This window comes from Miniopterus natalensis, chromosome 14 (assembly GCF_054644295.1).
Source record: "Miniopterus natalensis isolate mMinNat1 chromosome 14, mMinNat1.hap1, whole genome shotgun sequence".
Classification (NCBI taxonomy): domain Eukaryota; kingdom Metazoa; phylum Chordata; class Mammalia; order Chiroptera; family Miniopteridae; genus Miniopterus; species Miniopterus natalensis.
In genome coordinates this window covers 34,373,115-34,398,506 of record NC_142094.1, presented here as the reverse complement: position 1 = coordinate 34,398,506, position 25,392 = coordinate 34,373,115, and the positions used below count along the sequence as shown (strand labels likewise).

Genomic DNA, 25,392 nt, shown 5'->3' with positions numbered 1-25,392 from the left:
GAGTAATTGCCTGTAATACACTTTCTGAGTTGGCAGAGACCCTGATGTCTTTGAGACATTACTTATTAAAATGAGATTGATTTGTACAGGAAGCAACTTAAATACTCATATGTAGGGAAGGGATTGAGTGAACTATGGTGCATCCACACAATAGAGGGTTAATAGGGAGGATCTCTATGAAAGAAAGTATGGAATGATTTCTAGGGGTATATTTTAAGTGGAAAATATAAAATACAAAAGAATATATGTAGTATGCTATCTTTTATGTAAGAAAGAAAACAACAACAACAAAATATATATATATCTGCTCACTTGTGTAAGAAAAAAACCATAGGATGGGTGAGTGGAACAGAATGGAACGGATGGTGATGGGAATGAGGTAGAAGGAATGGAGACAGTATCACTCCTCTGAGTATATCTTTTGTGTATTTCTGACATTTAGAATTATATTAATGTTTCTCACTCTGTGTGTGTGTGTGTGTGTGTGTGTGTGTGTAATGTGTGGATATATAGGGTGTCCCAAAAAATGTATAACACACTTTGAATAATTATAAAGGCAGTGCTTGTTAAAATACATTTCATTTTCAAAATTGAGCTATCAGCTGTTAAACTGTGTATACATTTTTTGAGGGGCACCCTGTGTGTGTGTATATACATATATATATAAATTCCTTTACTATTTTTGCAACATTTTAAAGTCTGAGATTATTTCAAAATAAACACTTAAAAATTTACACAAAAAATAAAATGAGATTGATTTTTCTTCATTGACTTGATTAATTAATTACTTGCCTAATATTTTACTCTGTCATATAATTTTACCCTTCTAAGTAAGATTTGATTTCTAAATAACCCCCTCATTATGAGGAGGTTATTTGTTATATATTTTTTGTTATGTGCTATTTGCTGTGGGTCCATATGAGGATGTCCTGAGAGATTCTGATTTACTCTGATCCTTTAATTCAGTGTTACTTCATTTGATTCTGAATTAGTGGAACATAGTGAAAAGGTGTGTGGTTAATAGAATATGCCAGTGATATGAAAAATAAATCAGTCTCAAGAAGAAATATGTGCCACTCATTAACCTAAGTGAATCACACACTTGTCAACTTTTTTAAGAATCTCATGTTAGATCAGTTTTGCAGAGAAGGACCTGCTATCCAGGTTACTGATTTAACACACATAGCCCTCCCCAGTGGCCCATCCCTCAGTCAGCATTGCTGCATTAGAACAGTTTCCTGGCATCAGCAACATATTTGGCAAGACTTAAACTAATGAACAATTTTTTAGCATATGTTATGATGCTAAGCAAGTGGAATAAATGTCCATATAGATTGGTAGCAAGTGATGATGGTCAGAGCAGGGATAATGATTGCTTGGTGCAGTTATATATTTTGAGATTTTGAAAGTTAGTGGTGTATTTTAGATATCTGCCATGGAAGGAACCAGAAATATAACATGGAAAGTACGCTGGCTGGATTAATACCACAATTTGTCAGCTGCACACTTATACAAGACCATATTATGATTAGAAATTTTAAAATTAGTATTTGAAGTGCTTGGGGTTTATTAAATTGTGTTAGCATAACATAGCTGCACATTTAGCCTTGAGAAGTGGCTGTTTGTTTTTAAAATATTGTACTGTTTACTTTGACTTGGCATTGGTGGAAGTAGTTTCTAAGGAAAATGGTTTGCAACCCATGTTATAAATATTTCCAGGCTTTTAAATTATTTAACTCAAAGCATTCACTATTCATTATTTTCTGTTCAGAATTTGAGAACATACTTTTTGTAGTATTTTCTTTTTATCATCACAGTTGAATTTTTCATGCATTGCATGACATTTCTGAAACTTATATCTATGATATTTTTAATAAATTGAGTAAATTTAGGTTGACAAAGAAAGTTCACTGATTTTATTTTATTTTTTTTAATCCTCACCAAAGTATATTTTTTCCATTGCTTTTCAGAGAGAGTGGAAGGGGGAAAGAGAGAGAAACATTGATGTGAGAGAGACACATTGATTGATTGCATCCCGCATGTCCCCCGACCGGGCTGGGTATCGAGCCTGCAGCCGAGGTACGTGCCCTTGGCTTGAATTGAACCTGGGTCCCTGCAGTCCAAGGGCCGACGCTCTAACCACTGAGCCAGACCAGTTAGGGCAAAGTTCATTTTAAAAGAATCCTTAAGAAATCCTTTAGTAAAATGAAGAAAGCTTCCTTGATGTTGATAAGTCTTTTTCTCTTTTTTATTCAGGGGTTTTTAATCTTGGGCACTCTTCTGGTAATTTTTTATATTACATTCAAAGATGTGTTGGGTATTTTTGCTTTGACTATATATAAGTATTTCTATCTATATTAATTTGTGAAAGAAACCATAGTGGAAAACAAAGATTATTTAAGTAATAGCTCATCTATAGAATTTTTTTCTCCTAAAATGTTTGGTGGAAAAATGTTCATTATTAATGTACCCACGTGCAAACTACCACACAATCAGAAAACCAATTGTTAAGAAAAATATTTGAAGGTATGATTATTGTCCTGACATTCTCACATTCTATTGCTTTTCTTTTTTGTTGAAATGGATAATGAAAGTAAAAAGTGACTTAGTTATTTTTTCTCACCGTTGGACCCTAGTTGGGGTTAGTAGCCAGGAGGTGAAGAACACATAACAGCCACTTGTAACCCAGAGTCTGTTGGCAGACACACTCCTCTCTTCCATTTTGATTACTGGAAAGAAATATATAAATTTCTTACTCTTATCACAATAACCCAGAGTGATCTCACACCCATGGCATGAAGGAGGGGAGGGAATGAGCGTGCTGTATTTGGGAGAACATTCCTCAGTACAGGAAGCACTGAGGCCCAGATACAAACCCAGTCAGCCCTGCCCGGGGCAACAAGGCTCTCAAGTGCAGGGTCCTCGGTTCAAATCCATAGTCAAAGCTTGCGCTCTCTCCTCTACCCTGCGTAACTAAAAGGAAATTTTGTTTGCCTTAGTAAGCTTCCCAGCTTCTTGCAAAATGTGTTATACATGGTGAGCACAGACGATTTAACCGTGTCTGCTTTCAGCAAAAGTGATAAATAGGTAGGCAGACAGATTAGTTTTCTCTGCTCAGCTAGTAGAACCTCAGAACTCGAACCTCCTTTCACAAGTCTCTTAAGAAGGTTAAGATAACTTTCAGGGAATTACCCTTTCTGCTATTTCTTTAAATTTTTTTCATTTTTATTATTTTGCTTTAAAAAATCTTTCTGTTCTTGTTTTATTTGTGAGGTTTCAAAAGAGAACACTGCTAGTTGTGTAGAAACTGACACAAAGCAGTAGCTTAGAAGGGAGAATGAATGGCAGTAGCAGGCGGGACAGGTTTTCTCCGTTCTGTTAGGAGATGTCACTTTTGCTGCTGTGTATGTGGAGCCTGTTATGGGTGGCTCACTAGGAATGGTAGACAGCGATTTAATGAAACATTAAATCGGTAGTGGATTGAGTGAAGGTCCCACGTGGACTGTGAACCCAAAGCCTTGCTTGTGGGAAACTACCTTGTACCGAGCAGCTCTTCCCTGTTCCTCTCCCGTTCCCTCGGGAGGGAGGGCCGATGACTTGGTCACCACTTCGTTCTGCACCGACCAGCTGAGTTTGGGGGAACCTGCTGTGATTTGAGTCCATAGGTGCTGCTTTTCTTTCTTGGTCAAAATGAAGAAACAATTTTTAAAATTCTATTTGGATAAAATATGAGTCAACCAATGTGCTGTTTATGGTATTGTGACTTTGATATTAACTACTGTTAAGTAACCCTGACACATTCTTAGACTTCTGACCAAAGTGATTTGCTGTTTGGTGTTTTTAGTCAGACTCACTGAATGTCAGTGTCGGTAAGAACCTAGTCTGATGTTAAAAATGAGAACTGAGAACTGACCATTGGCTTTAGCAAATGTTGAAGGTCATTGTTGATTTTTAAATGGATAGTTTCAGTGGAGTAGGAGATAAAAGTAGGCTCAGGATCCCTGGCCAGGTAGCTCAGTTGGTTAGAGCATCATCCTGCTACTCCAAGGTTGTGGGTTCGATCTCTGGTCAGGGCACATACAGGAATCAACCCACGAATGCATAAGTAAGTGGAACAACAAATCCAAGTTTCTCTCAATCAATTTTTTAAAAAAGTAGGCTCAGGCGAGAATAGAAGGGAAGGGATTTGTATCACGATTAGATTCCCGAGTGTGAGAACTGACCCAACCCATCTCTTTGTTTTGAGGCATAGCTGGAGTAGCCTTCAGATTTACCTTGCATGGGACAACCAGACTAGCTGTGAGGTTGGCATGGAGGATGTGGGCCAGTAGTTCAAGACATAGTTGCCTAATCCCTTTTGCTGTGTCTAGGATAATTTTCTTTAAAAGGTACATGTGCTATTTTTCCTTGAGCTAAGAAACATGGTTATATGTAGTTTGTTACTAAGTAAGTTTTTCTTTCTTTCTTGAGGAAAGGGATAACTGAATTTATTATGTTTACTTCTTACATATTAATCATCAATATTAAATGTTGTGGTTTTAGAGGGATAGATAAGAAGTAATGTGTTTTCTCCAAGTGAGGTCTTTACTAGTGTACATTCGAGAACAGTTCTGTAACATTAAGGTAATTGTCTATGGATACCTCTCCCACCAGACTAGAACTCTTCAACGTTAGGGTGTAAGTTTTCCTTTTTCATTTTCCTAGTGACTGTCATTTTACCTGGACTACAGTAGGAATTTAACATATATTTTCGAGTAAGATATTAGAACATTTGGATTTACGTTTTATAGTTTATTTTTTAGTCCTTTCGCCGCTGTGTTGTAAAAAGTAACCTTTAAATTAGTAATGGGATAAATAAACTTATAAAACCTAAAGGATAGATTGCTTTAAATTCCTCTTGGTTAGAACAGATATTCAAAGAGTATTTTCATAGGAAGCAGAAAATAGCTCTTTTTCCTTTGCTTTTATTGGGTGTATATTTCAAAAACGGCATGACGGAACTAAACACACACACCTGTTTTTGCTTTAGAAATCATCTGCTAAGGTAACAAGAAGAGAAACAGTGTTGAGCTGTGGGAGACTATATTTCCTTCAGAACCAATTCACATAAATTTTCGTGAACTTTCTTTTAATTCAAGTATAATTTATATACTATGCAATGTACAAATTTTAATTGAACAGTTCAGTGAACCAACATCTCTCTCAAGATACAGAACTTTTCCATCACTCAGAAAATTCTCTTGTGCCATTTTCAGTCAGTTGTCCCACAAGATAATTTCTATGGACAGAGATTTTTATTGACAGGGCTTAGTTTTGCCTCTTCCAGAACTTTACATAATTATACAGAGTGTACTTGCTATGTCTGGCTTCTTTTGCTTCACTTAATGGTGTTTGTGAGATTCATACTTGTTGACATGTATCAATAGTTTGTTTATGTTGCTGAGTAATATTCCATTGTGTGAATTTATCCATCTACCTATTGATGGACATTTGGGTGGGTTACAGTTTTTGTCTATTCTGTGAACATTACTGTACAAGTCTCTTTGTGGAATATGTTTTCATTTCTTTTGGATGTACTTAGAAGTGCATCACTAAAGGAGTTATATAATTAAACATGCTCATCAACAGTGTATGACATGCTCCAATATGCTCCAAGTCTTTGCCAACAGTTGCTGTTGTCATTCTTTTCAATGTCAGCATTCTAGTGGGTGTACTGTGGTATCTTGTGGCTTCCTGTGGTTTCCTTGATGATAATAATGCTGAACATTTTTTTTCATGCATGTATTTATTGGCCATTGTTGTATTTTCTTTTATAAGTATCTAGTCAAGTCTTTTGGTGTTTTAAAAATCGGACTGTATGGCCTTTTTTTTTAGATTTATCACTGAAAGTATTACAGATGTCTTCCCCTCCCCCCCCATTTACTCCCTCCACCCTCCTCCACTCCCCACCCCGTTGTGTGACTATTTAATTCTTGACTTTTTATGCTTTTTAATTCTTGAATTATAATATGTAGTTCTTTATGTATTCTAGAAAGAAGTCCTTTGTCAGATGTATGTATTGTGAATATTTTGCAATTTGGTGGTTGCCTTTTGTTTTCTTAACTGTGTCTTTAAAAAGCAGAAGTTTTAATTTTGATAAAGTCTGATTTATCAGTTTTTTCTTTTATTCATATGTTTTGCCTACTTCATGGTCACAAAGACATTCTCCTTTGTTTCCCTGCTTTAAAGTTTTAGCTTTTACGGTTTTTCTCTGTGAGGTCAGGATTTATTATTCTTTCCATATGGACATCTGTTTGTTCCTGCCCAATTTGTTGAAGAGACTGTCTTTATACCCACTGAATTATTTTGGCACCTTGGTCAAAAAAACATCAGTTAACCATATATGCGAATGTTTATTCCTAGCCTCTGCTCTGCTTTGTTGTTCTATCCGTGTGTCTTCTACCAGTGCTGTATTTTGTTGAGGACTTTTGCATATATGTGTTCTAAGTGATATAGATCTATAGTGTTCTCCTATTGTCTTTGTCTGTTTTTGTATTGAGTTCATGTTGGTGTATCCTGTTCCACCTGTTTATCTATCTGTGTCTTTGAACCTAAAATGCATCAGTTGTAGGTAGTATATGGTTGAGCATTGCTTTTTTATGTATTCTGAGTCTCTGCCTTTTAATTGCAAAGTTTAGTCTTTTTACTATAATTATTGATACAGTTAGTTTCAGATCTACCATTTCGTTTTTTCCTAAATGTCCCATCCTTGAGACACTTTTGAATCCTTTATCTCCTTTTCTCCCTTTTCTTTGTTTAATTGAATATATTTTAGTGTTACATTGTAATTTCTCTCAACTTTTCAACTATACCTCTTTGGCCTCTTTGCAGTATTGTTTTTGTAGTTTCTCTGCAGAATTCAATATTCATCCTTAATAGAAAGTCTTTTTTGAATTAATATTTTATTATTAATATTTTATTATATGTTGTATAAAGATATGAAACCTACAATATGGTTTCAATTGCCACCCCCCAGCCATTGCACTGTTGTCTTCATGTCTTTTATGTCCCTTTGATACAAACTATACAATACAGTATTATACTCTTAATGTAGCATTTATAAAGTATGTGTATATACACATACAATACTTGATACAGTAGATCTAATAACTATATCTTAAAGAAATTAAGAGAAATCTTTCATTTTTACCTACACATTTACCATTTCCAACATTCTTCATTATTTTCTGTAGATTACAATTTACATCTTGGATTACTTCTCCTCAGTTTGAAGAGCTTTCTTTAGCAGTCATTGCAGTGTAGGTCTTTTGGCAACAGATTCAATTTTCATTTATATATTCTTATGAGGGGTATAGATCGTCTACTTCCTTCCTCTTTTGGTTGTTTTCTAGTGCATTCAAAGTTAATTTTTATACCTGTGCCCAGTTTGTAATTGTTATTGCATGGGGGGCAACTCTGTCATCATAAAGACAACCTCTTAAAGAATTTGTTTTGTGTGGTTTATTTCAGATCTTGTAAAGAGGTGTCAAATCTTATTTTCATTTGGAGTTTAAAAATATCTTCAAGTCATGTATAATGGATGAGACTGTTGTCACTCACCAATGTAAACACAAGACAATACTTATGAAATACGTAGTATTTGTGAAAAGCAATGTAAGATATTTTTTTAAAGGATTTTTATTTTTATTTATTTATTTTTTTAATCCTCACCCGAGGATATTTTCTTCATTGCTTTTCAGAGAGAGTCACAGGGAGAGAGAGAAACATCGATGTGAGAGAGACACATCAATTGTTTGCCTCCCGCATGTGCCCTGACTGGGTCCGGGGATTGAGACTGAAACTGAGGTACATGCCCTTGCCCAGAATGGAACCGGGGACCCTTTAGTCGGTGTTGCTGATGCTCTAACCACTGAGAAAAACCTGGTAGGACAGAAATGTAAGATATTAAAGCACACTCTATGATGGGAAACTTGGTAATCTCTCTGATTCAGAAATAGGCTAATGCTCGATAACCACGTGAATTGAAGTTTAACATACTTAGTATATATATTTAAAGACTCAGTGTAAGCACTGGAAATAAATTTCAAGTAACCACTTCAGTATTCCTAATGTCTGGCTGCCAATTTCTGATCCATATAAATAACCTTTAAGAGAGGACATCTCACTTGTAAAGTTTGTTATCTGCCCCTCATGCATTTTGGTCACTGAAATTGGTTAGGTAAGTTAGCACAGTCCTGAGGTCAAGACCAGAGAGAAATTAGGCCAACTTAAAATATATTGTGCTTCAGGTAAGTAAAAATGTAGTTCGAAACTGAAATTAACACCCTCAGCATTGGAACTGTTTTGCTTTTGTCTGCTGATGCTCACTGTGGTAAAATGTACCATCATGATGATTTTGGTAGGAATGGGTGAACATTTAAGGAGGTCAGAAACATTTTTTTTGCTCTGTCAGCAAAGTTATGTTAAAGAATAACAGCATTGCCCTGTTCCCCCTTTTCCCTGTGTGTTATGTTTCTTTTTAACAGCTTTGAAGTATTGCCTAATCAGCAAGAGATTTTTGTTTGAAATAAATTTTTAAAAAACTCTTTACAAAAATATGTGGTCATGGTATAAAAAGAAGAAAATACTGACAGTGAAAAGGAAGAAAATGAAATTAATCCAAATCCCTCTAATCGGTACAACCAGTATGGGAGGCATTCTTTTAGGGTCTTTTGTTTGTTTTAGTTTATAAAAATGGATCACACTGTATGTATTTTATAATATGCATTTTTTCTCACTTAGTTCAAACAGTTCAATATGTGTGTGGACGTTTGTGCTTTTATATATGCTGTATTTATTTAAACAAAAGGAAATTGTGCAGATACTTGTTTTAAATCTATCCAGCTAAATATCTTTGGATATGCTGGGGCCTACAATAATGAAAATTTTAGCATTAACTGAAACCACATTTGCTTTGTTTAACTGATGAGCATGAGAGAAACTTCTTTGCAGCTTCTGCATTAACAAACTTAGGAATGGGTGGCGTGCTGTTATTCTGTTTGAACGTAGGGGCAGTTTACTTCCTGGGACCTGGACGTAATCTCTCCCCAGCTTTATTGCATCATACATGGTCTAGGTTAGAAAAGCCCCAGGGTTGCTCTGCAAAATCATGCTCTGCTAATCATCTCCAGCTATATATTTAGTCACTCAGCGTGGTGTCATTTGAAACGCCAGAGCCTTCCCATTGCCATCCTTGTACTTGGCGTTGAGCAAGGCAGCTTTCCAAGGTTTATGGTGTAGCCAGGAAGCAGTTGTTTAGCTGGGGAGGGAGCATAGGTATCCTGAGAGTAATAAGTTCATGTCATTCGAGCGTATGGCAGGTGTCTCGACATCAAACATCTGGGATGTTTGAGGAAAGTTTCTTGGAGAAAAATATGTTTAAGTTGATACTTTAATGAGGAGTAAGATTTTAGGTAGGAAAATGGGACAGGAAAAGTCGGGTAGTTTTCCAGGGGAAGGAACTGTCAGAGATGGAAGCCAGGATTCATTCAGTTGCCTCTGTTCATGACAGTTTTCTTTCATAGTTACTTTTGGAACATTGGGTGATTTTTCCCATAATCATCCATGTAAAATATAACCGGGCTTAACTGCTATGTGAGTACTAATAGACATAGTGTTTCTTCGAATGTTAATAACTTCAGATAAACTAAGACTGAACAAATGCATCATTTCAGTGTCTTAATCAAAAGGCTGTGCAGACTAGGTGCTTGTGGGAATAGTATCCCCTGGGTGTTTGCTGCCAGCTGAATGATTATGTTGTCCCTAGATTTTTTTTTTGGTGGCTGTAGCATCTTTCTGTTTGCTTCTTTAGTATCTCATAGGTTTCCTGTGGAGGCCAGGTGACCATCTAGGCCAGGGGTTAGCAAACTATAGCTGGAGGCCAAATCTGGCCTTAGACCTGCTTTTATAAATACAATTTTGTTGGCACACAGTCGTGTTCATTTATTTACATGTTACCTATGGCTGTTTTTGCACGATAATGGCAGAGTTGAGTAATTGCAAAAGATGCCATATGCCCTTCATAGCCTAACATAATATACTCTTTGGTCCTTTACAGAAAACGTTTGCTAACCACTAGTTTAGGAATAGTCCATGACCAAGTACCTCCCATCATTTCTATGTTTTGGTTGGTGCTTCTCATATTTTCCACAGGCAGTGTGCTGTTTGTCGCCTCCGTTGTCTGATTTTTCTTTCTTTTCTCTTTTTTCACCAGTTATCCAGACTGTGCTAGTAAATCAGTGGGGCGACACATCACATGGCGTCACATCACACTGCATCGCTGCTAGTCTTTGTTTTCGGCTCTTCTCTTCGGTTTTGATCACTGCTCGTGCTCGGAGGCTTTTCCCATCACTTCTCACTTCTCAGAGACCTTGAGGTAAAAAAGCACAAACTGGCTCCACTAGAAGAACGGTGTTTCAGGTCAAGCCCTGCCACTTAGAAAGTAAGCTTAGGTATGTCACTGTCCTTCTCTGAGCCTCAGGTTCTTTTTCTAAAAATGGAGATAATGCTACAGCTGCCCTACCTACAGCAGGAGTGTTGTAAGCACCAGGGCAGGTAAATGCCAGTGTATCTGTCATTTGTTTTTTTCTGTAAATCTGGTGGTGCCAGGTGACTGACTTCTTTCACTTATGTGTATTTGTGACAAAGTTAATTTTGCTTTTACATTTATTATGGAATAAATATCTTTTGTTTTTACTTTGAAAGTTTTGCTCAGGCAACACTATGGAAAACTGTTCTTACTCATACAGTTTGAGTAAGAAAGCATGAAGCTTAAATTATCTGCATTAAATATCCCGGTAGCACAAAATCAATATTACTGAATGAAAGCCCTTTTAAATGTAGTTTTAAAACCAGAAGCACTGCATTTTTGAGATAAAGGGAGAATCAAATGATAAACCTAGAAATTAGAGACATTTTTATCCCTGGGTCACTCTTCCAGGCTCTGGCCTTTTACAGAGCCTCTCTCCCCCTTCCCCTCCTTGCTCAGAAGGACATGTGCTTGCACAGGGACTCCTCCCTCACTTCCCTTCTGTGTTAGTCATCTAGAGCTACAGAACAATAGCACTACAAACTTCACAGCTTAATCAGTGCACAGACTGTCCCACCGTCCTTGTGGCTCAGGAATCTGGTCATGATGTAGCTAGGTACTTTACAAGGCTGCAGTCAAATGTCAACCAGGCTACTGCCTTATCTGAGGCTCAAATGGGAAAAAATTTGCTTCCGAGCCCATATGATTGTTGTCAGCTTCTTGGGGGCTCTGGGGCTGAGGGCCTGAGTTTCTCGTTACCTGTCAGCTGGAGGCTGCCCTCACTATAGGCAGCTCACCACATGGACCTGGCTTCTTCAGAGTCAGCAAGGAGTAGGATCTTGTGGCAGCATGGACATGACAATATTATGTGCTGTAACCACGTGGATTCCATCATTTTTACCACATTCTGTTGGCTATAAGCAAGTCACAGGCCCCACCCCCTCTCAAGGGGAGGGGGTTACACAGGCCTGGATAGTAAGAGACGGGGTCCTAGGGGCCATTCTAGAGCCTACTGCATAGGAGGCCTGGCAGGAGTATGGCTTCTCTTCACCCTTACTCCTCTGTGCGTTCTCCTACTTAACTAGGAATGTTTTCTATCCCTTCTGTCTTCTTCCCTCCTCACCTGCAGAGAATTCAACAGCCGTGATGGCTTTTCTTTCTCTTTTTGGCTGTAGAAATGGAAGAAAGGGATAGCAGAAACTCTGCCTTGGTAAGCAGCTCTCATGCTGATTGCCCTCCCTGACAGCTGGTATTTTGAATGTGTGACACCTTCCCTAGCGGTGTTTCTAAGTCATAATATGGTTTATACAACGGACCTAAGTGGGATCGTCTCAGCTTGTGTGTCTCCTGGTCACTGCTGTCTGTAGCAAGCACTGAATTCCAAACTAGATCACTCTCACAGCGCATCCTTTTAGGATCTCTTGCTAGGACTGTTTTTAGAGTCATGAGCTGTTTTGGTCCTGTTACTCTTTGGCCCGATTCACTTCCTCTTTGTATTATGTCCCTGTTCAGTCATTCTTGGGTGTTTCTTGCCTTTCTCTGGCCTGCTCTGGTCTTCCTCAGTCCTTAATGAGGGACTTCCTCCTTGCTGAGGAGACACTGTCATTCAGTGGTTGAGAGCAAGGACTGAAGGCGGACTGCCCGGGTTTGAGTCGCAGCTCTGCCCTGTGTTAGCTGGGGAATCTCAAGCAAGAGATTGAGTTTTGTGTATATAGGGCTGGTATTTACCTTTTTCATTTTCCCGCTGGCCAACATGCTGCTGCGACTCTCACCCAAGGTATATGCACAGGTAGAGGAGCAATTTGCGCTTTATTGCTGACTGAAACTACCTCGAGCCATTTCTGGTCTCCTGGTGAAGTGGCTGGGAGCACATCTGAGCTTAGAACAGCTCTTCTTTTACGGACATCATCCCTGGTACCTGCTTTGACTCCTAAGGATGAGGGCAGTACACTCCTCGCAGTAGCAACAGCATTTAGTAAGTGCTTACTGTTTGCCATGGGCCCTCTTCAGTTGTTTGCAGGCATGATGTCTTTGAACCCATATAGCAGCGTTCAGTTGTAGCACTGCTGCTACTCCCATTCTGTAGGTCGGGGTGGGGAATGTCCGGGCCATGGGCTGAAATCACTTGGTCAGGCCCTGCCAAGGCAACCACAGGCAGGACTCGAAATTCAATAAATCTAGGAGCTTTTTTTCAAAGCTCATTTTCAGGTTGATAATTTTTTATGGCCCGTGAATGATGTTATAAATATCCAAATGGCCCTTGGCAGAAAAAAGTTTCCCCGCCTCTGCTGTAGATGAAGAAACTGAGGCTTAGAGAAATGAAACAATATCCTCAAGGTCTTCAGGGCAGACGGGGAATGCAGTTCTGTGTGACTGCAAAACACATGCTCTTAATGACCACAGGGCACTGCCTCCATGGAGGCAGCCCAAACCCTTAGGAGACTAGAACCTAAGAATCCAAAACAATTACGTCTTGTGGGTGCAAGAGCTTTTATCCACTTCTGTGGCCTTAGTGCAAATGCCATCCTCTAGCCTCTTAGCTCTGAAATGCTCTTGCTTTTGATGCCCACCAGTTTCCTCCCACCTTGTGGCAGCAAGCTTGGCCTCGCCCTTTAGGAGAGACCGTACATTTAAAAAGGAGTGTATTCTTTTCAGCCAGGCTTTTGTGTGACTATGGTAGAATCGCAACATTGAATGTGAAGATGATTAAGAGCTACTTGGCTTTTAGTAATCCCATCCAAGAGCCGTACGTTCAGATCATTCTCTTTAACTGCATCAGCCAAGTTAATTGCTTACGGTCTGGTGATACTGCCGTTGCCCTGCATTCTTTTAAATGAACTATTTCAAACACTTATAATCCCTTCCCTACATCCGGGACTTTTGCCAAATGGTTAGTTCATTAAAGTCGGTTGTTGAAGTCACTTTGTAATATTTTTAAATGACCATAGTGATGGGAAATTACCATCTTTGAGGATGAGATTTGATTCCTTGAACCTATTAAAATTTTTTCCACTGTAGAAAATAAACTGGGTTTTGTTCAGAAATCAGGAGTGACTAAACTGTACTGAGACATTTCTTGTGGCCAATAATTGTACACTGGTTTTGAAGGGAAAAGAAGAATACTCAAGTATTCTCAGCAGTCAGCATCCTCGGAGTGAGTCCTAATCACATGACTTTGAAGAGGTCCATGAACACTTTTTACAGATAGGAAGTTCTGTTTAAGTGTTGGTATTGCCTCACCTGTATGTCTTTTTTTTTTAAGAAACATAGCTGACAAATCCACACTGTTGCTGAGACTGTAATATGAAGCTAGCCTGGGTAATAAATAGGGTGCTGCCATTCTCAGGGTGGCTTTTATGTCCCACAGATCCCTGCTGAATTCTTGGCATTACTGTGTACACCAGAAGAATTAGCACTGATGGAAATGATTCATTCCCTTCAAGAATTTATCATAAAAAACAGTCAGTACTGGTATGAAGAATGCTAACACACGCATAGCTGGGGCTTTCTGTTTCCACATTAGTGAAGGCTATCAACTAAAATGGAGACTTTAATTTAAAGCTCCAGAACAACACAGGAGAGTTTTCTATTGATGTCAAAAGTATAATTTGAATCTCTCTCCAAAATATTCACATAGGGAGAGTCTGAATTTAATGAACTGTATACCATGATTGCAATGGTTACCATGAATTTAATAGACTGTCATACTTGGACTAGTAAACGTAATAATTGCAATTATATTTTGGGGCCATATTCTGCGATGGGCACTGAAATGCATCATGTCTAATCTAAATAAGTATCTCCAAGGTAGGTATGCATTGTCCCTATTTTATAGACTTGGAAACTGAGACTTAGAAGGATTAAATTACCTGGCAAGGACCACACTGCAGTTACATAGCAGAGGTGGGGTTCAAGCCTAATTATTTTAAACCTATAAAAAAGCTTTCTGCATTTCCCATCATTTTAAAAGGCTCCCACGCCAAGTGAGCAGGCGTCCAAAGCTATAGCTAGCCATAAGCATGCTCCTCTCAGCCTGGGTGTAATCCAGGAGCCGTTGACTCGTCAGCCCTTCCCTGCTATTTTTATTGATGTTGGCAAGTTCTTTCTTTGTTACTAGGAAACTCTCTGGGTTTACATGGTGTTTGCTTCATTTTCTACCTTCTCTATGCCACAGGCACAAATACACAAACACACTCTAACGGTTTGGATAACTTGAGCTTTCTGTCTATTCTGTAACTGGTACATCAGTGTGTGAAACCATTTTACAGTTATTACTAATCTCTCTGAATGACTTAACACTGAGGCCCCAGGTGAGGAAAGATGGTAGGTTTCTGTTTTATGTGTTGTCTACTTGCTGCTAGATGTTTTGCATATAAAACGAGTGATAGTTGCATTCTGCCTGGTAGAAGTTGAGTGTTTCACTTAGTGCTCTTCTGTGAAGGGAAAGAAAGCAGAACTTCTCGCCTTCTATCCCTAGGTTGTATAATGTTATAAAATTAAAAAACAAAAGTAAAATATTCTGAATGTCTTCCTCTTAGAAACATGAAGGCATTTTGCTGGGCATATTCCATTATTTCATGAATTAGAAATCTCCAGTGTCTGAGTTGGACATAAGGACAAAGCAGCAAGTCTGGTCATGGGCATTGTTGGGTGTTCCTGATGCTGGGATAATGTCCTTGTTGGACAAAAACATGCTTGACTTTGGCAGATTATATTTTTCATCTTATTTAATCCTTACAACCACACAGTATAGTAGGGGATGTGTGATCCTTTTTCACAAATGAAGAAATTGAGGCTGGCGAAAGAAGTCATTTTCCCAAGGTCAGGTGGCTAGTGAGTGGTAGGACTTTGAACCGAGGTTTAACTTCTGCACTGTAAAGGTTTTACCTATCCTTTGATGGTGTGGGTTGCCTAATCATTCACTTTTCCCATCCTAGAAGTTTTAATCCATTTGAGAAACAGAGCAGGGATTCGAATGGGAATCAACATAGATAGCAGCGTAATTACTGATAAGGCAGAATTAGAGAACAGTCAGTTACTTCCTTGTCTGAAACGCGCCTTGGACCCTCGCATCCCTGACCTGTCACCCAGGGACAGCGGGAGAGAAGCTGGAGCGAGCGCGCTGGCCGGCCGCTGGGCTCCAGGCGGCCCTTGTCCTGCGTCCTGTGTGTAGCTGAGCCGGCTCCAGGCCCTGCTGCCCAGCTCAGTGCAGCGGCCACACACTGAGCCAGTGCTTTTTCTAGCCCTCCCTGCCAAATTAGTCACTCACTTTTGAGGAGAGGGAAGAAAGGAGTTGGGGGGAGACAGAAAGTGGGCTACTTTAATACTGCTCCCTCCCAGGAAACAGACTAAAAGTCTGTATCCCGAAAACATGAGGGTGGGTATTTTAGGGGTTCTCCATCCCAAATCCCAACAGTAGAAATACTGCCTTTTAAATTTTTTTCCTCTTGGGCTGATCTTTTATGTTACTCTCATCTTCCTTTCTGATTTTGGAGAGAAAGGAAGAGACAAATGTGTTTTTCTCTGTGTTTTGGGGTATAAAGAAAGGAAAAAAACTAATATAGAAACCAAGGAATGGTCTGTATTAGACAGATAACTGATCCCATTTTTCTCTCCTTACGACAGGTGATGGAAATGTCCTGGAACAGCAGGAGAAGCCGGTAACTTACAGGAAGCCAAGATGACAAGAATTTTAAAAAGTAATCAGTAAGTAAATTTTTGTTAGCCCTTCAGAATTCTTTTGACTACTAGGTGAATTTTCTGTAAGAAACCACAGGAAAAGGATAGCACAAGCGAATAACTTAAAAGTGTAAAGGAGAAACTATTTAAAACTAAATATCAGAAGTACTTCAAAAGATTTTTGCTAACATTTGAGAAATTATTCTTTCCTGGTAGAGTGTGTCATTTTAAGTTGGGTACATCAGTTTGGTGGATAGAGCATAAATATTTAAAGGTTTAAAAGAGGAATCCTTTTATATTAAACCTCTCAAATACAAATATTCTTGGTCCTGTTGGTTCTGTGGGCCCCATTTCTTACCCGCATATTGTGGGTACATTTTGGGGGTAGATACGAATAAACTTAGTGAACAAGAATAAAACTGAGCTCTTTGTCTACACTTTCCCAATATTCTCCTTTGTGTAATGTCACTATTTACACCTCAGAAGCTATTAATGTTTGCTAACCATCAGGCGATTTTATGTGGTTGATTTTGGTTTTATTGTGATAATGATAGTGTTAGTATGTGGAGTAGCCAGGTGGAAAGGGTATATATGTTTGAGTCAGACATTCATAACTCTGACTCTTGCTCTTGTGCTTTTTAATAGTTACTCACTCTCTGAACCTCAGTTGACTCATTTGTATATTGGATTTGATATGAGTCAATACACAGGTCAAAGACTGTGTGGCTAGTACTTTGTGTCATGATTGGTACATTACAGGGCACAGTAGAAGTAGTTACTTTCCTTCCTTATATTTGTATCTTGACTTACAGTTTACAAGCCTTTATTTTGACTCAGAAGATTAGCCAGCTCAACTTCCTTAGCTACTATTAGGCAGTGGTGGGTTAAGATCTGGCCCTCTTGGAAGGAGGTATGGGGTTATAGTGTTTGCTGATTTCTGTGGTGTAAATATTCCCACCATGGCTGATTTCAGCAAAAGTCACCACCAGCAGAGTTGGGAAATATTATGCAGGAGCACACCATTACATAGTTATCTACCAACCATGTAAAGTAGTTGCAAGTCCCATCAAGAGCATAGGTAATAGTAAATAGGAAGTGGTAATTTTTGAGTATTTATTTCCTTTGTTTTTATATCATTTATTTCAGTTGCATGTTTATATAAGTTGACCTTTAATCATGGCTGTGTTTAACAACTGGCTTGCCAAAAATCCTGAGAATATGACAGTTGGCTCTAGTGGATTTGTATGAGCTGGCTCCAGCTAAGCCACAATGTTCAATTATCTGTCTCAGCCTGGTGCTAAGACTTCGGTTGGGTTGATAAAAGCAAGGTTTGGTTTTAAATTCTTGCTTGTCAACTCGCGTCGTCATGCTCACATAGCTTCTGGAATTGAAGGTAAGTGCTGAGACCAATTTAGAATTTAAACTGGAGTTCTCAGGCTGTTACCTCAGTTTGTAATTGGCCCCCGAAGCCCTCCCTGCTCCTGGTTGTTGCGTGGCAATGCTTGGAGATAAGGCAGACTGTTTCCTCCCTTCTGAACTTCCTTCTGCCCGTCCCCTCGGCTCTCCATTTCCTCCGGCAGTGACACGGCAGGGACTAGCAGCCAGGGTTTGTCCTGGCTACGGCATGAGGCTTTGCTTTTTGATTCAGAAATTAAGTTTTAATGAAAGTGAATTGTCTCCAGAGAGAGAGAAACAAAACAAAACAAAACAAAACAAAATCTGGGCAGTTTAAAGTTCATAGGGGCTTAATTAAAATTTAGGGAATAAAACGAAGGGAAGAAAGGCAACTGGATTAGATATCTCAGTGTTTCTCCTAAGAAGCAGTTTATTCGGTTTTCTGACCTTACTCTGTAGAAGGGAACAATTGAAGCCTGAAACTGCTACGTAACAGCTAAGATTGTGGTGGTGGTTTTTATTTTAAATCTCACCCACTTAGTTTTCAAAACACATTTTTCATTGAACCTTAAAAAAATGCCTTGGATATTTCAAAACATTCGTTTATGTCAATTCCCTTACATAATCTTAAAACATTTATTTTCCTTATTTCTTCCTTACTCAATAGGTACTTATAGTTCCTACTGGGTTGGGGATGGACTTGGGTTATTGCAACATCGGAAAGTTGTGGATAGAAGTCTGAGAGACTTGCCTCTGGATTAGGAAATACCTCTGTCTCAATCGAGTTGAATAAGGGTATCTTTGGTAACTTTGAAACAAACGTAGAGGTAATAATTAACAAAGAAATATTCTGATTTATAATTTCTCTCCCCAGAATGGACCTTATGCTATTTCTGAACATAGATAGATGAATTTTTGGTTAGAGAGCTACTAGGTGTGTAGTCTTCAAATATGTAAATTTTACAGCCTTGCATTAGGTTTAAATCAACACACTCAGTAGTTGGCTGGATACTTGGGAGTCTTGGTTGTGAAGGTGAATTTCCGTACTAGTAAGACAGGCTTACTCTATTTTGGGAGTTGACAGTCAAGCCTGAACACAGAAAGTTATAATTTCAAAACAAACGTGGTTGATGTTATAAGAGATTACAGGGTGGGGCAAAAAAGCTTTATAGTTGAAACAGACTTTATTCTTGTATTATTATTTGTTAATTATTGTATTATTTTTCATAAGAACAACTGTAAACCAACTTTGGCCCCAGGGAGGATTTCAGGAGCCGATGACATTTGAATTGGGTATTTAGTAATTAATGCCTTTTAATTAAAATACCTTTTAAAAATTATAAAAATTAACAATGTTAATTGGAAAGAACTTTAAAAATATGAAAATCCTTAAGAGTAGAAAACTCATCAATATTATCGCCACCCAGAGATACTATTAATATTGGGGATTTTTGTATTCTGCCATACTCACTCTATGCCTACATTAGATACACACATTTTTCGCCCTAAAACAGATCGTTACAAATATCATTTTGAAACCTGATTTGATTGACAGTATACCAAGACCATGCCACATCGACAAATACACATCTCCATTGTTTTTGTAATTGTTACTTGCATTCCATGCATAGGTGGCTTATAGTACATTTAACTAGCTCCCTATGAGTGAGCATTTTAGCAGTTCGCAGCTTTTTACTATGATGAACATCCCTGTTCATCAGTCGTGGTGCAGTTACCGAATTACTTGTGCAGCATCTTTGAAGGGCGTGGCAGTGCTTGGGGAGCACTGTGGGCGGAGCTGGGAAGGGGGTGCCCGCCCCGGGCCCAGCAGACTGCCAGGAGGGCCGGGGAGCGGTGCTAAGCAGGGCTGCGGGAGGCGGCAGAGCGGCTGCGTGCTGAGCCTCGCGTTCATTCTCGGTTGGGAGCCGTACTGGAATCAGTATCGTTTTTCAGATGAAGATTTTGCATACCTTCAATTTTTCTTAATTTCCCTTATTTTGGTTGTCTGCCGTCCTTAAGCTGTTCTTTGTGTCATTGCTTCCAGCTAGTTAAACTTCTCTCCCCCTTTCCCTTTCCTCCTCAGCATGTTTTTACTATACCATTTAATTTGTATTTTTAGCGAAACAGTCTATACTGACTCACTCACTAGTTTAGTGTGTATGTCCTTTCTTTTGGCATATATTGTAAACTCTTGAACTTCGCACATGATGCATCTTAAATGTTTCGCCATAATATAAGTTGCTTAACACACTATTACAACAAAATTAAACTCTTGGTAAATTATTGACTATTTGATTTGATTTCCCCCCTCATGTCATTGGTTCTTTTTTCTATGATATATGAAGGGGAGTTCATTGTTAGCCAGAGTGCTCTTTTCCTTTTTTTTTAAAACAGTGTCTGACGTGTTCAAGGCTCTGCCTGGGAGAACCAGTTTGTCTTGGCTTAGCCATACCTTACCTCAGTTTGGAATAATTTGGAGGTTACCTGTCATGTGTCTAGTAATCTGACCGATGCTAAGGAGATCTAACTTAATTTTACATTCCTAGTTCTGGCTTTGGACATAAGGGAAACCAAGAGCTCCGAGAGGTGTGTTTGATTAGTAGTTTCTGGGTTAAGACAACATATGAAGATGTTTCCTTCCTTCCTGATTATGAATTCAGCTGGTTTCTGTATTCTTACTTCTGACCACTTCTCCACTTTGATTTGAAAGGCACACTGTTAATTTATTATGAATAAGTCCCAGGGACTTTCAGTGAATGCCCCCTTGCTTTTACCTGTGCTTCTTCAAGTGCCATTTCTGTTAACCTGCAAGTAAAAGAATGCTGACTAATTTATTTAATTGTTTATACTTGGAATACTTAAGAAGTCAGTGTCTTTGTCATGGGCAATTATAATAAATATAATTGCATAGTGGGACAACTGATTTATGACATAACTTTTGAGAACAGTGGCACCATTTATTCCCATCTCATAAAAGCATAAATATATTAGCACTAATCAAAAGGTACTAGTGACTGTGTGTGTGTATATATAAAATGACTCTTTTGACAGAGTTTTTTTCTAATGCAAATGTCATATAACTTTTGATTTTAAACCATACAAATAAACGGATACTTAAGATGTTTCTAGTAGTTATGAGTTGCCTTGAAGAACTGCCCTTTGGTACCATTTATGGTTAGGAGCACGTGTAGGTAGTTAATATACCATGTACACTGAGAGAGATGTTTCTATTTAAGAAGGAATTGGTACTTTGGCAGCATTATCAAATAAGTACATTTGTGTTCCTTACTTGAAAGCGGAGATAGAATGACTTAATGCTTTTCTTCTCTTTAGTAGGTTATTGTGTGGGGAACTGAGATTTTATGTGACAACACTCTTGTAAACTTCACTTCCCTTTAGGAAGTATCAGATTTGCCTTCTCATTCCGTATTGTTGGAACATGTCATAAAGAGCAAAGAAACACATCTGCCATTTGAGTCCTGCTTGCCAACTGCTTTAAACAGCTATAATATTTGTTTATTCTTGATGTGTCAGCAGTCAAAGGAAAGTTTTCCTTTCTCTTGCGGTTGTTATATAACTTAAACATTATTATATCAACAATGACTGTTCAGAATCTACTAGGTCCTGGGCAGGGGGATACGAGGCCCCGGAAACACAATGTCTGCCTTGAATAGACTTGTCATCTGGTGAGAAAAAAAAGTCAGGGATCCCCCAAAGAAGGAAGATGCTAAGGTTCTGTAAGTCAGCTTTGAGAAGGAAGTGTAAGAGGTCTAGGCATTTGGAGGAGAGGAGCGTTCCCCGGGGCTTGAGCCAGTGAGGAGGGTTTTGGGAAAAGCAAGGGTTTGAGTGGGTCTGGAAGGTGATAAGCAGTCAGAGGAGTGAGGGAGGGTCATCAGACAGAGGGCATGGTGTACGCCCAGGTGTGGAGGTGGTAATGTGCCCACTGCGTTAGGGGAACACGTGGGCCAGGTCGGTTATTTGGCAGAGGGTTTTTTTAAGTGGAAGGGAGGTGGGGGTTGGAGAGGTGAAGGCCAGTTTATGAATGATTAAGCATCATGACATTGGGCTAATTGTTACTTTTTAAAAACTGTGGAATGACAATCTTTGTGCTTTGTATTTTAACTTCCGGCAACAAAGACATCCTAGAAATAATTACCCTTTTTCTACTGTGAGAATGTTCTGAAACACTTGGTGATCGCATCCTTACGTCTGAAGCATAAGGATTATTGTGAACATCTTTGAAGTGCTTTGAGTTATGATTGCAGGTGGACATAGTTACAAAGCCCTCCTTCTTCCTGAATGGCGCTCCCACTCTGTGGGTTTTAAGCTTGACTGGATCCTAGGCAATAGAAGCAAACTAGATTAGCTCTCTCTTTCCCGTATGTGCTAGCTTTCCCTTTCTCTTTCATGTATCTCAGTGCATCTATGTCTGCATACACACATACAGTGGCCTTTTTTCAGACTGTAGTGTTATGAAGTTTATTGAATTGCTCATATATACATTGGTTTTATATATATATAGTCTCATATAAAAGCTGTTGTTCTTGGTATAACAGCCAACGTATTCTCAGTTTGGCTAGTATAACTGATTGTGATAGTTTTGCAAGCAAAAAATTGATGTGCTTAAAAATACATACTTATATGAATGTTTGAGGAAAGTTGCCTATGAAGCAAATGGTTTCCTTTTGGTTTCTATTGTAAAACTATAGTTGTTTAATTGATAGAGAGAGGAAAGGTTCATGACGTGATGGCACACTGGACTTTGACACTTGTCATGTGATGGTAGTGATGTGTTGGGAGCACAGAGCGGGAGGGACCTGGCAGCTGAAACAACACGTCTGCGATACTTGAACTTGGCACGAGGGGACGAATGCCTGAACCAGGAATGGAAAAAATGGTACAGATGTCAAAAACCCTAGGAAGCTGTCATCATACCTGTTGATAGTGAATTGCCAAGAGAGAGGGAGGGAGCTCAGGTGACTCCAGAATCTTAATGTGTCCAAAACAATAAGATTACCTTTGTGAAGAATATGAGAATGTAAGAGAGGTTTATCAGCTTTATATCATCTACAATACAGCACCAACTATGCCTGTTGCTGAGGTTTATCTTGCACCTGTCCTTTAAAAAAAATTTTTTTTTAAATCTTTTTTTTAGATTATTTTCTTTAAATTTATTCTTGTTATAGTTGACGTACAATATTATATTAGTTTCAGGTGTACAACATAATGATTAGACACATATACCTAATGAAGTGATCACTCTGTTAAGTCTAGTACCCATCTGGCACCATACGCAGTTATTACCATGATAATTGACTATATTCCCTGTGTGGTACCTTAGCGCTTGCTCTTTTTGACCTTAAGTTGGTTTTCCAAGTAGAAGAACTCTTAGAGGTCTTCAGAGAGAGATGGAGCAGTTTGCCTTGGGCCACACACCTGGCCACTTACTGGCAGGGCTGGGGTTAGGACAGGAGCACTTGACTGCTGGTGCAGTTCTTTCCAGCCTTCAGTCCTGGTTTGGAGAAAAAGTAGCATTTTAGATCCCTGGATCTCACTTTAGATCTTATATTTGACTGTTGAGTATTATGAAGAAATCTTGGCCTATAGAATGACTGGTTCTAAACAACTATGAGAAAGTTACACTCAGGAGATCTTCTCCAAAGCCAAGAAGGTTTAATTTGTAACTTGAAAAAAAACTCCTCCTCTGTAAAAACTCCGGACCCTCACTAGTAATCAACTTACTTCTTAACTAGTCCTCGGACCTACCAGCTCTGTAGTTTCCTGTAATTTGCCAATTCCCAATTACTTAGTTTCTTTTAAATATTTTTATTCCAAAATAATGGTTAGGGCACAATGACCCAGAAAGGAAGAGTGTTTCCAAAATTACTCTTACTTTTTAAAAAGTCGGTTTAATTGTGACATAAATGAAATCATTGCAATTTTAAGCCCTTTGTTTTGCTACTAATAAAATTTCTGATGTATAATAAGAACACCAAATCCAAGAATCCTAAACCAAAAGCTTCTGTTTTTTCACCACTTAAGGGATTCAGACCATGCAATACCAAAGAACTATTTCAGCTCTAAAATTCTTTGGATCTTTAAAAAAGAATAACAGAAAAATTATAGGCCAGTTTGTCCACAATTTTGGAGATTCTGATACAGAACTCAGAGGGACAAGACAGCTTTGTTTAAGTGCCTCCTCTGTTTCAGGTGCTGTGCCAAATTCTCTGCATGTGTTAATACATGTCACCTGTCCGTCAAGCTCTGTTAGGTGAGCGTTTTGTCGCCCTCATTGCAGGTGACTATCCTGCCCGAGGTCATACAGTGTCAGAAGTCAGATCCAAATCTGCTGGGACTCCCGATGCCACCATCCTCATTACACCCCGGATCGCTCCCTAACTCAGGAACTTTTACTGGGGAATAGAAATCAACGTACATCCATTGTTCAGGTATCTATCATAACAAGATTAATCCTTGTTTTATAAGAGTTTTTAAAAGGCCATCTACATTTTCTTGAAGTTGCTGAAGGCTTAAGTTAAAAAAAAAAAAAAAAAAAAAAGGCTGCAAAAGGCTCCTAAGCCTGATATAAATCAAGAAAGGAAAGTTCCGCCTTAACCGACTGAACGCGCTTATTGGTTAGGATCGCACGGGCTGACTCACTTCTTTTTTGCTGGGTTGGAGGGCCGCGCCCTGCATTCCCCAAACCTCCGCTGCCCGCTCCGCCGGCCGCCTCCCGCGGGCGCCTGGGGCTGGGCCGCCTGTCTGCGCACAGCCGCCCCCGGGAGCACCGGCCGCGGGCGCCGCGCCGCGAGCACCGCCGTCCTCGCCCCGCAGCTGGCGGGCCCGGGAGAGGCGGCCCCGCCCGCGGAGGCCGCGCGCCGCGCTCCGCCCGCGCCCCTCCGCCCGCGCCCGGCGGCAGCGCCCGGCAGGCAGCGCGCACCCGGCCGTGCCGGAGCCCGAGCCGGAGCCGGAGCCGGAGCCGCGGCGCGCAAACTTAGTGCCCCAGGAACTTTGCCCTGGCCGGGACTGTCGCCTCCGGAGAGGAGACACCGTAAGTGTTGCTCCGTGTGGGATGCTGTGGTTCATTAAAATACTGCCTGGGGCAGGCGCTGGGTCCCACGGACGGGGGGACCTGGTTCGCGCAGGGGGAAAGAGCCTTTCTTGCCTTGCAGAAAACCCACAAACGCCATCCTTGCCGTGCCCCCACCGTGGGGAAGTAAAGGGACCCTTAGTTTGGGCTTGATCTCGCCTTGATGATAAAATGGACAGTGGCTGTTGACACCTGAGAACTCCCCCGGTGTGGCTGCCCCCCGAAGCAGCGGGGCAGCTATAGGTAGGCAGTGCCACTGCTCTCAATTTTGGGGGCTGCTTTCCATGGCCAAGGATCAGGCGATGGTTTCGGTTTGGGGTTATCAAGCTTTCCTAGTGGAGGTTCTTGAGGGAGTGGAATTGTATTTACAGTTTGTTACCAAGTTTGGGGAAATACTCACTTTCTCAGACTCCAGCCCCGGAACGAAGTAAATGAAAGGTCCCTCAGCCACCTCCCTGGGCTGGCGAGAAGCTTAGCTGCTGAGTGAGATCTGTGCTCAGTGCCAGGAGGAGGCACGTGCTCCTGTGTTGTGGAGTGAACATGTTTACTCCACAGCTATGCTTTCTATTTACTGTGGCCAGGTAATTGCTCTGCGGAATTTGTGGAAATAAATACACTGAGGAGAGAGCATAGCATTTGCTTTTTTATTTTTTCCTATTTG

The 25,392-nt window shown here is 39.8% G+C and overlaps 1 protein-coding gene across 5 annotated transcripts in view; it reads left to right on the top strand.

Annotated features, from left to right (window-relative positions):
- SGMS1 (sphingomyelin synthase 1) overlaps nucleotides 1–25,392 on the top strand; it is a 224,697-nt gene that overhangs the window by 120,959 nt on the left and 78,346 nt on the right. For 3 of the 5 annotated variants that reach the window (XM_087824421.1, XM_087824420.1, XM_016220774.2), the window contains 2 exons: nucleotides 10,253–10,414; nucleotides 16,193–16,273. The gene's annotated coding sequence lies outside the window, so the exon portion shown is untranslated. Of the gene's footprint in view, nucleotides 1–10,252; nucleotides 10,415–16,192; nucleotides 16,274–23,969; nucleotides 24,091–24,674; nucleotides 24,693–25,392 lie in introns of those variants that run through there. The other 2 variants (XM_016220775.2, XM_087824422.1) reach the window with 2 other exon arrangements.